Raw genomic sequence first — 12,186 nt, 5'->3', positions numbered from 1 at the left:
TGGAAATTAATTATTTTAATAATTGAAAATTCCCCCAAGGTAGGATTTTCAGGTAATAATTTTAGAGTTTATTCTTGGCTTTGTCATTTATATGGTAGTGAAATTTTGTCGAAATAGGAATTCAGTGAAAGCTACCTGTGTAAGTGTTGTACAATATGAAAAATTTGAAACATGGACACAGAATTTTAATTCTCTCTCTGATTCTGTATTAATCTGTAGAAAAGTAACTCTAGGTCAGCCATCTCCTTTATACATCTGGAGAGACTATTTACTACTTAGTTGCAAAGCTGGTTTTAAATTCCAAACATAAGGGAAAAGGAAGGTATATAAAATGATAAAATGTGGGAGCCCCCACCCTAGCCCCGACCTGGCACCAGGGCTTTACTGTCAGATGAGTATATGAGGATACAATGATGCAGTAGGTCTTAGTCACTTACAACCAAGATATAAAAGAAGCACATTGGGAGATCAGCAAAGAGATGTGAAAGATTCTATTAGAAGGATTCAGAGAGGCTTCCTTGAGGAGATGACTTTTAAGCCAGTCTTGGAGGATGAATATATTTTTCAGTAAATAAGGATCAATCACTTCTTATCCTTTTGGCTAAGAACAAGTGTAGTATCAGTAAATGAGAATCAAAGGGAAAACCAGACAACAGAAGCAGAAACATAGAGCTATGTCTGGGAAAGCATGATTTTCTGTGGCTGGAGGGCAGATGGCATAGTGGAGGACGGCTTTCAAAGCCACAAGGGGATATGCCAGGTCATTTGTGTATAGACAGAAGGTATAGCTGTAAACAAGCAAAACCCACAATTTGCATAGCATTGTTATCTAATTTAACTCTTACTGATTCTCTAGATAGCTATATTTAGAGAATCAGACTTTCTGAAGATCACATAACTGGTAAGTAGCAGAGCTGAGACTGGAGGCAGGTCTTTTCAGTCTAGTCTTTTTCTTGCAGTACTACAGCTGCCCCCCAGCAACAGCAGGCCGTGGTGGTTAGAACACAGCACTAAAGGGGATCCCCCAAGCTTTTTTAATTCCTAGAGAATAGTGGAACATTCTCTAGGAATGCATGTGCAGAATTTCACTGCACGAATATATGTTCACAACAGCATCTGATCTGTCACACTTGTATTGCTTTCAAGGTTTGTGTTTAGAATTTTAATCCCTGAAACAAAGGGTGAGACCTGGAGTGTGATAACCTACCACTTCAGTGATGCCACTGAAAACACAAGATTTATTAAGCAGGTCTCATAGCTGCTGGGTATTCCAGCTCATTTTCTTTCCAAATGAAGACTGTTTTTCTAAAAAGAGACCAAAGCTGGAACCTGCTCTTTCTAATTTACCACAGATTGAGTGATTTTGGGGGGGACAGCAAATTGGAAAGAAAGGCTTTATGGAATTTTTATTTATTTCATCTTTCGAATGTGTCAAGATTCTTTTGAATATGTGAAGATATGTTGCAGAAACAGAGAATCTGGAAAAATGAGGTCTATGAGGGCAAATATAAAAGCAATTTCATTTTTGTTCCATTCACAATTAAGCAAAGTTCCCCACAGAGGACAAGGACTGGCTAATGAATTCCCTTATTGCCACCTATCAGGAGACTTGATAGAAGCTCAGTGGTGGCACTTCCCTGGTGGTCCAGTGGTTAAGACTCTGCGCTTCCAATGCAGGGGGCGTGGATTTAATCCCTGGTCGGGGAACTAGGATCCTGCATGCTGTGCGGTGCAGCCACAAAAAAGCTTAAAAAAAAAAAGAAGCTCAGTGGTGCTAGCAGTAATTAAAGAGGGGGTGGGAGAACTAAAATACACTCCTGGGCACCTCAGATTATTGGATGTATAATTTTTGCAATTTACATTTTGATGCTGTCAAATATCAAATGAATTTTTGATGTTTGCCAACTGACTCATTGATTATGTTATTTGGATTTGCCCTTTTTTTGGGGATTTGCCTTTGAAGGTAAACTAGAGGCTTAGAAAATCCTACAGTTCTGCAGAGTTTTAATATAAATTCTTTAAAAAAACAATAATAACATATTTCATAGGCCTTGAACTCCCCAGTACTTGGAACTCTGTAGTACTTGAATGGCCCCTTTCTGATAAGCTTTAAAAGTAAGCCATAAAACACGCCAAAAAGGATTAGAAATACTTAAAGTGAACTTTGCAGTTAGCTTGAGCTCAGGTTTAATTTTAACTTTTCTATATTGTGCTAAGCATTAAGTACAAAGTAATTTCTACTCCGCAACTAGAGGACACAAGTAATTTCTTTAAATTTGTGTTATACTAGTTAAATATACTTATCATCTAATCCTAATAACTTTCATTAATCCTATTTGTTTTATATTTATTTACCCCTTTTTTATCAAATTAAAGATTAAGACAAATAAAATATCCTTTTTATTTTTGAAATTTTTAATTAAGATGGAGTCTGTCAAGAATCATTCAGGTATTACTTGACTGTTACTTTTAGAAATACGGACATTAACACCTTAATTTTTTATTATAAATTCAGTGACATTTAATAGAGAAGATATTAGTGCACCTCAGCTCAGAAATTCAAGACTTGTAGAACTAAAAATACTGTAATACAGCTCCCCCATTTTATAGATAAAGAATCTGAGTTTTACAGAGCTTAAGGTATTCATCCAGGGTAACACTGATTTAATAGCAGAGTAAAGACTAAAACCCAAGTCTCCTGGTTCCTAATTCAGTACTCTAAGAGCTTTTTCAGTATCTGCAATCATGTTTTTCATCAGTCTGTGGTTTGAGACTGTGGATGTAGAGCAAGCAGAATAGATGAAAGAAAGTGCTGTTTTCTTAGCAGAGCCTTGGTTTGTGAGAGGGGCCAGGGCAATCTTAAAATTCTAGATTCTCAGTATAGATGAAGTTTTAAAGGCTCTCTGCTCCATCCTCGTCTTTCACACTGGAATTCATACTCTGGTATCCCTAGTGATATTATATTCCTCTTGGTCTCTTCATCTCCAGATTCTTTGGAACATCTCAGGGCCTTTTAAGTTCCAGCTGCCCTTGTTTTATGTGGGCTCTGATGCCTCTGGAATAATGCAGAACAAATCTAATCATTGTTCTGTAATAATCCTTCACATCTGTGAAATCTTGATCTCTTTCCCAAGTCTTAAAAACACTCCAGCAATTTCATCCTTCCCTCAGCCTCACTAACATGGTAGTTCCCTTCTGTTTGAACCCTGGTGTTTAGTTCCTTTTCGCAGGGCGTATCCAGAAGGGAACACTCTAGCCAGCTCAAAGTGGATTGGGACCGTCACCTTCCTTGTTCAGAAGACTTTATTTATCAGTTTGGTGTTAGGTCAGGGGATTTTCTTAGCTCCATCTTGCTGTTAATTTAGTGAGTCATAAGTGCTAGTCATTAGTCATAACTAAATCACATCCATTCTGTATCCCCACCCCCCACCTCTCCACTGTGGATTTTTACATATGTTTTTGGAACCCAGGACTAAACTTTGCAGTTTAGTTTGTTCAGAAACTGAATCCTTGTTCAGTTTCATTGAGGTGATTTTGACCCCTCATGTCAATCTTCCAAACTCAGAAGAGTCCCAGAAGCATTTCTCGTTTTCAGAGTAATGCGGCTCCCTCCTCAGGGGGATTATTCCTTGGGGTAGTAGCAGCAGCAGAATACTGACCTTTACCAATTGATGTTCTCTTTCAAGCAGTCCCCTTGGAAGGCTGTAATATATACTTACTCAACCAATTAGAGTATTGTTCAAAATTCTTTTGCTACTTTCATTTTTCTTTGCTACCTAAGTGTACCATTGCCCCTGCTTGGAAAGCATGTGCTACTCTGTAAAATTATCAGTGAGTGTTTACTCAGATGTTAAAGTTTGTGTGCCTGGAGCTGTAATTTTTCCTAAACACTTCTGTGCATTATAGTGTGTATGTCCCAGATTTGGACCAAGTGATATACATTAAAACAGTATAAAAAATATAGAAATTGTCACAGCTGTGTTTTGAGCATTTTAATTAAGATTATAGTATTGTTAAACTAGACTGTCTTAGACTTTTAAATACAGGCCCATTTAATTTGTGATTGAGCTGAATCCAGTAAGAACTTTCCATTAGAGTCCCTCAATTCCCCCTTGTCCTCCTTCTTTCACAGACTAACAGAACCGTAGCTACAGCTCTTCAGCAGAGAAGAGGGTACATGTTAAATATAGCCTGACCTGCTGCTGTGGTGAAAACTGACACTGCCACTTGCAGGCTCTGTGCAGTAACATGCTGATCCTGAATGTAGGGCAATTGCTAATTTGACTGTAAACAGGGACTCTAGACGTGACCTCTGCTGCTGCAGTTCTATATAGGTGACAAGCAGATGAACCTGCTTTCCAGTTGCAAGGAAATGATAAATACAAGATTCAGGTGATTAACTTGGATGGGAAAATCAGGAGACTGGTATGGAGGAGCAGAAGGGTAAATATTATTGTCAGTGTGCTAGCCCACCTGTTGGATACTCGTTTAATGGTGTTTATTGTATTTAAATAAATAAAACAAAAGAAAGCCATGCATAGCCAATGATGAGACTGGGTCCCAAATGAGGTGTTGAATCACTTAGGGGCTCAGTAGTGAAGGGAGGTAGATAATACTGAACTTTCTCTTTCAACTAGGACTCTGGGTAACTCATGAATACTCTTCTGGGAGGCATACATGTACCATCCAGCCTCAAACATATTTATGATGGATAATTCCAGAGGGAAAAAGTCCCACAAATAATACCCATGTAGGCTTTGGATCATGGCTTATGCAGAATGGATCATGATGGGGATTCAGGACCTTAGACACAACCACTCTTGGACATATAATAAGAAAATTTAATTTTTAGACCCAGTGAAGCAAGAGCAAGCATTTGAGAAGACCTTTTATTTCTCATATCAGGTGTGTCTGTGTTATCTTACATGGCACAAATTAGTTATATTGTATATGAACAAAATTTTTTCCTTGAATCAACTTGACACTAAAATTTATACATAAACTGGGAAAAATCCAAGAGAGGTTACCAGTAAATAGCCAGCATATCACAGCATATCAGAAGTCTTCAAAATAAATTCACTTCAAAAAGTGTATTTAAAAATAATTAATGAATTAATTTTCTGTCTCACATGTATTGCATATATATTTTGCCAGTTCGTTTGTTTACCAGTTTTTAAAATAGTGTTTTGGTCTATAGAAATGTAAAATATTTAGGTGGTCCAACCTAATATATCTTTTCTTTTTGATTTCTGTTTGTTTGTTTTTATTTTTGGCTGCATTGGGTCTTCATTGCTGCGCGAGGGCTTTTCTCTAGTTGCAGTGAGTGGGAGCTACTCTTCGTTGCGGTGCGCGGGCTTCTCATTGTGGTGGCTTCTCTTGTTGTGGAGCACGGGCTGTAGGCACATGGGCTTCAGTAGTTGTGGCACATAGGCTCAGTAGTTGTGGCTCATGGGCTCTAGAGCGCAGGCGCAGTAGTTGTGGCGCACGGGCTTAGTTGCTCCACAGCATTTCTTTTTGATCTGTGCTTTGGGAATCTTGTTTAGAAAGGCTTATCTCACCCCAATGTTATACAAAGTTCCCACTTATATTTTCCTCTAGGACTTGAATGATCTTACTGTTAATATTTAAATTTTTTATTTAACCTAGACTTTATTGGAGTATAAGACACTGAGTTGTAAGGTATTGAGGGTGGGATCTAAATTTAGTTTTTAAATACTTCACTGGTTGCCCCAACACTATTTATAGTATGTATTTCATTGATTCTATTGGGTACTTTTTATTTCAAACATGTTAACATCTTTGAAACCTGGATGTATCTGTGATAAATGTTTTACAATCTAAAAATAATAATAATGAATTATGGTTACTGTTTCTTGATAATAAAACTTTTTTTTTGAACACTGTGGTAGGCACTTTGCTAGTAGCTCATTAGTTCTTCCCAACAATCTGTAAAAAGTGAATTATTAACCTTATTTTCAGAGATGTGGCTGAGAGAGTTTAAGCACAGTGTTATATGACCACAGACACTGGGACTGGCATTTGAATCCAGGTCTGTCTGAAATTTAGATTGTCTTGCACGTGTTTAGTGGCTTCTGAAATAACTATCGTTGATTACTTTATATAATCTCACTTCTATAAACACAATAAACATAGTAACTTTCTGATGTCTGTCAAGTGTAAGATACAAAGCCAGTGTCTAAAGATGTATTCTATTTTAAAATTCTTATCCTGTTTCTGAGTTCCTTTGGAAATGAATCATTCACAGGGACAAAAATATTTTATTTACTTATTTTTTATTTATTTATTTTTTTGGTTGTGTTGGGTCTTTGTTGCTGCGTGAGGGCTTCCTCTAGTTGGGGCGAGAAGGGGATACTCTTCGTTGCGGTGTGCGGACTTCTCATTGCAGTGGCTTCTCTTGTTGCAGAGCACGAGCTCTAGGCTCGTGAGCTTCAGTAGTTGTGGCACACAGGCTCAGTAGTTGTGGCACAAGGGCTTAGCTGCTCTGCGGTGTGTGGGATCTTCCTGGAGCAGAGATCGAATCTGTGTCCCCTGCATTGGCAGGCAGATTCTTAACTGCTGTGCCACCAGGGAAGTCTGTACAATTTTAAATACAGTAAATAAACCTCATTGATGAGAAAACATTTGATCAAAAACTTGAAGATGAGACGAAAAAACCTTGAAGATGAGGAAATTACCAATGTAGATACCTGGGGGAAGAGTATTCTAGGCCAAAGGGACAAGCAGAGGAAAGACCCTAAGGTAAGAGCATGTCTGGCTTATTGAGGAATGGCAACGAGGCCAGTGTGGCTGGAATATGAGGTATCTAGAGGGAAAGTAGTAGGAGATGTGGTCAAGGAGGTAATGGGGAGCCGAACGTGTAGGGCAACAGTTCTCAAACTTTCTGGTCTCAGGACTCCTTTTTTTTTTCTTTTTAATTGAAGGATAGTTGATTTACAGTGTTGTGCAAATCTCTGCTGTACAGCAAAGTGACTCAGTTATACACACATAAACATTCTTTTTTATATGCTTTTCCATTATGGTTTATCACAGGATATTGAATATAGTTCCTTGTGCTATACATTAGGACCTTGTTGTTTATCCATTCTAAACATAATAGTTTGCATCTACCAAACCCAAACTCCCAGTCCATCCCTCTCCTTCCCCCCGCCCCCCTTGGCAACCACAAGTCTGTTTTCTATGTCTATGAGTCAGTTTCTGTTTTGTGGATAAGTTCATTTGTGCCATATTTTATATTCCACATGTAAGTGATATCATGTGATATTTCTCTTTCTCTGTCTGACTTACTTCACTTAGTATGATACTCTCTAGTTGCACCCATGTTGCTGCAAATGGCATTATTTCATTCTTTTTTATGTCTGAGTTGCATTCCATTGTATATATGTACCACATCTTCTTTATCCATTCATCTGTCAATGGACATTTAGGTTATTTCCATGTTTTGGCTATTGTGAACAGTGCTGCTATGAACATAGGGGTGCACGTATCTTTTTGAATTATAGTTTTGTCTGGGTATATTCCCAGGAGTGGGATTGCTGGATCATATGGTAATTCTATTTTTAGTTTTCTGAGGAATCTTCATACTGTTTTCCATAGTGGCTGTACCAACTTACATTCCCACCAACAGTGTAGTTCCCTTTTCTCCATACCCTCTCCAGCATTTATTTGTAGACTTTTTAATGAGGGCCATTCTGACCAGTGTGAGGTGGTACCTCATTGTAGTTTTGATTTGCATCTCTCCAATAATTAGTGATGTTGAGCATCTGTTAGCATGCGCATGTGTTTTCTGCCCTTTTTTGTGTGTGTGGTACACGGGCCTCTCACTGTTGTGGCCTCTCCCGTTGCGGAGCACAGGCTCCGGACGCGCAGGCTCAGCGGCCATGGCTCACGGGCCCAGCCGCTCCGCGGCATGTGGGATCTTCCCGGACCGGGGCACGGAACGAACCCATGTCCCCTGCATCGGCAGGTGGACTCTCAACCACTGCGCCACCGGGGAGGCCCCTACCCATTTTTTGATTGGGTTGTTTGGTTTTTTGTTGTTGAGTTGTATGAGCTGTTTATGTTTTGGAAATTAAGCCCTTGTCTGTCATATCATTTGCAAATGTTTTCTCCCATTCCGTAGGTTGTCTTTTCGTTGTTTTTTTTTTTTAATGGTTTCCTCAGCTGTGCAAAAGCTTGTAAGTTTGATTAAGTCCCATTTGTTTATTTTTGTTTTTATTTCTATTGCCTTGTGAGACTAACCTAAGAAAACATTGGTATTATGTCAGAGAATGTTTTTCCTATGCTCTCTTCTAGGAGTTTTATGGTGTCATGTCTCATGTTTAAGTCTTTAAGCCATTTTGAGTTTATTTTTGTACATGGTGTGAGGGTGTGTAAATCAACTTCATTGATTTACATGCAGTTGTCCAACTTTCCCAGCACCACTTCCTGAAGAGACTTTCTCAGGACTCCTTTATAATCTTAAAAATTTTTGAGGATCCCCAAGAACTTTTATTTAGGTGGTTTGTATGTATCAGTTTTTATTTGTATTAGAAGTTAAAACTGAGAACTTTTGAAAACAAGAATACACAGACATGGGCTTCCCTGGTGGTGCAGTGGTTGAGAGTACGCCTGCCGATGCAGGGGACGCGGGTTCGTGCCCCGGTCTGGGAAGATCCCACATGCTGCGGAGCGGCTGGGCCCGTGAGCCATGGTCGCTGAGCCTGCGCGTCCGGAGCCTGTGCTCCGCAATGGGAGGGGCCACAACAGTGAGAGGCCCGCGTACCAAAAAAAAAAGAATACACAGACACTTTCCATCACCCATCACAGCAATGAAGTCATCACATACAATTTGTTTCCGAGTGGAAAACTCCACTGTAAACTCAGGAGAGAATGATAATGAAAAAGGCAAAAAAATTTGGTATTATTATAAGAAGAATTTTGACCTCGAAGACTCCCTTAAAAGTCCTCAGGGAACCCCACATGTCCTTGATCACACTTTTAAGAACTCTTACATAGGGTCTTGTAGGCCTTTGTTGTAGAGTTTTGAACAGATGAGTCATCATGATCTGATACAGGTTTGTTTTTTTTTTAAATTTATTTATTTTTGGCTTTGTTGGGTCTTCATTGCGGGCGCGGGCCTTCTCTAGTTGTGGCGAGGAGTGGCTACTCTTCATTGCGGTTCATGGGCTTCTCATTGTGGTGGCGTCTCTTGTAGAGCACAGGCTCTAGGCACATGGGCTTCAGTAGTTGTGGCACACGGGCTTAGTTGCTCCATGGCATGTGGGATCTCCCCGGACCAGGGCTCGAACCCATGTCCCCTGCACTGTCAGGTGGATTCTTTTTTTTTTAAGAATTACTGTTGTTTTTTTGGGCTACATTAGGTTTTCGTTGCTGCACGCAGGCTTTCTTTAGTTGCATCGAGTAGGGGCTACTCTTCGTTGCGGTGCGCGGGCTTCTCATTGTGGTGGCTTCTCTTGTTGTGGAGCATGGGCTCTAGGTGCATGGGCTTCAGTAGTTGTGGCATGTGGGCTCAGTAGTTGTGCAACGAGGGCTCTAGAGTGCAGGCTCAGTAGTTGTGGCGCATGGGCTCAATTGCTCCGCAGCATGTAGGATCTTCCCAGATCAGGGTTTGAACCCATGTTCCCTGCATTGGCAGGCGGATTCTTTTTTTTTTTTTTTTTTTTTTTTTTGACGTACGCGGGCCTCTCCCGTTGTGGAGCACAGGCTCCGGACGCGCAGGCTCAGCGGCCATGGCTCACGGGCCCAGCCGCTCCGTGGCATGTGGGATCCTCCCGGACCAGGGCACGAACCCGTGTCCCCTGCATCGGCAGGCAGACTCTCAACCACTGCGCCACCAGGGAAGCCCTGGCAGGCGGATTCTTAACCACTGCGAGGCAGGCTGATTCTTAACCACTGCGCTATCAGGGAAGCCCCTGATATAGGTTTTAACAGGGTCACTCTGGCTGCTGGGTAGAGAGGCAAGGGCAGAAACAGGGAGACCAGTTAAGTTGCTATTATAGTAATCCAGGCCAGAAATGATGGTTTGGACTAAGAGATGGACTGATTTTTGATGTATTTTAAAGGTAGAGCCAGTAGCATTTCCTGACAGATTCCATGTGAGATGTGAGAGAAAGAAGTTAAAGATGACACCAATGGGGTTTTGCCTGAGCAACTGAAAAGATGGCGTTGCTGTCAGGTAAGATGGGGAAGGCTCTGGATGGAGCAGGTTTTGGAGAAAGGTCTGGTGTTCAATTTTGGATGTGTTTTGTTTATGGTATCTGTTGAACATTCAAGTAGAGATATAAAGTAGTCAGTTGGCTGAAGTCTAGAGTTTGGAAGTGAGTTATAGACTGAAGATATAAATTTGAGGGTTGTTGGCATGCAGGAGGTAGTGAAAGCCACCAGACTAGATGAGGTCATTAAGTGATAATTTAATTGTCCTGCCTTTATCAATTTAGGTAATAATAATTGTATTTCTATAAAATGTTGCAGAGTGCCTACACTTATATTTCAGGAGACTTTGAATAAATAAGTAAACAAATTCACAAGCAAATAAACAGATTTACAAGGGTTAAACAACTTCCCTTAGGTCACCAATCTAGTAAGTGACGACACTACGATTCCAAAGCCTTTCTTTTCTAATACCCACCAGATCATTGTCTGTTTGTATAAACCAGAAAAGCCTATATATCGATAAGGTGGCTAAAGTAAGCAGCTTGGTCAAGAGGCAGCTTGGACGAGTGGGGAAATTTTGCTCATCTTCCCACAGACATATTTCATAATTTATAAATATTTAATTTTTCAAAACTTTTTAATAAAAGGAACAGATTCTGGGACTTCCCTAGTGGTCCAGTGGGTAAAACTCCATGCTCCCAATGCAGGGGGCTCGGGTTCAATCCCTGATCGGGGAACTAGATCCTGCATGCATGCTGCAACTAAGTGTCTGCATGACACAACTAAGGCCCAGCGCAGCCTAAATAAATAAATAATAAATAAAAAATTTTTAAAAAGGAACAGATTCCATATCCCAGATTTATAAATTTTAAGAGGGATTTACAGAAGTCCTCCAGGTGTTGCTTTTTTTTTTTTTTTTTTTTTTGCGGTACGTGGGCCTCTCACTGCTGTGGCCTCTCCCGTTGCGGAGCACAGGCTCCGGACGCGCAGGCTCAGCGGCCATGGCTCATGGGCCCAGCCGCTCCGCAGCATGTGGGATCTTCCCGGACCGGGGCACGAAACCGTGTCCCCTGCATCGGCAGGCAGACTCCCAACCACTGCGCCACCAGGGAAGCCCCAGGTGTTGCTTTGAGTCAATGGTTCGATCTGTGAAAACCTCATTCAGTCATTTCATACAATGTTCTCCTATGAGAAAACGCACAGTTTTTTTTCTTAATACTTATTTTATTTATTTATTTATGCCGTGCCGGGTGTTAGTTGCGGCACACGAGATCTTTTAGTTGTGGCATGTGGATGCTTAGTTGCAACATGTGGGCTTCTTTAGTTGTGGCATATGGACTCTTAGTTGCAGCATGCGGGCTCTTAGTTGCGGCAGGCATGCAGGATCTAGTTCCCCAACCAGGGATTGATCCTAGGCACACTGCATTGGGAGGGTGGAGCCTTACCCACTGGACCACCAGGGAAGTCCCACACAGTTTGTTTTTGAAATTTTTAAAATTCGGTAGAATATACATAACATAAAATTTACCATTTTAACCATTTTAAGTGTATGGTTCAGTGACATTAAGTACACTCACAGTAGTGTGTAGCCATCACCACTGTGTATTTCAAGCACTTTTTCATCACCCTAAACAGCAACTCTATACACATTAAGCAATAACTCCCCATTCTCTCCCTACAACCCAGCCCGTGGTAACCTTTATTCTGCTTTCCATTTCCATAACTTTCCCTACTCAAGATACCTCATATAAGTGGAATACAACATTTGCCCTTTTGTGTCTGGCTTATTTCACTTAGCATGATGTTTCCAAGGTTCAGCCATGTTGTAAGCATAGATCAGAATTTCATTCCTTTTTATGGCTGAATAATATTCCATTGTATGTATATGCCATATTTTGTTTGTCCATTCATCTGTTGAAAGACATTTGGTTTGTTTTCACCATTTGGCTGTTTTGAATAGTGATGCTTTGAATATAAGAGTATAGGTATCTGAGTCTCTATTTTCAGTTCTGT

General features: G+C 40.5%; 1 protein-coding gene across 6 annotated transcripts in view; it reads left to right on the top strand.

The window, feature by feature from the left end:
- Window positions 1–12,186, top strand: part of NFATC3 (nuclear factor of activated T cells 3) — a 134,830-nt gene that overhangs the window by 104,822 nt on the left and 17,822 nt on the right. For 2 of the 6 annotated variants that reach the window (XR_004485032.2, XR_007474514.1), the window contains exon 10: window positions 10,083–10,195. The exons of the other annotated variants lie outside the window; for them this stretch is intronic. The gene's annotated coding sequence lies outside the window, so the exon portion shown is untranslated. The remainder of the gene's footprint in view (window positions 1–10,082; window positions 10,196–12,186) is intronic. 6 annotated transcript variants of the gene reach the window in all.

This window comes from Orcinus orca, chromosome 20, assembly GCF_937001465.1.
Source record: "Orcinus orca chromosome 20, mOrcOrc1.1, whole genome shotgun sequence".
Lineage (NCBI taxonomy): Eukaryota > Metazoa > Chordata > Mammalia > Artiodactyla > Delphinidae > Orcinus > Orcinus orca.
This window is presented reverse-complemented; position numbering and strand designations above follow the sequence as displayed.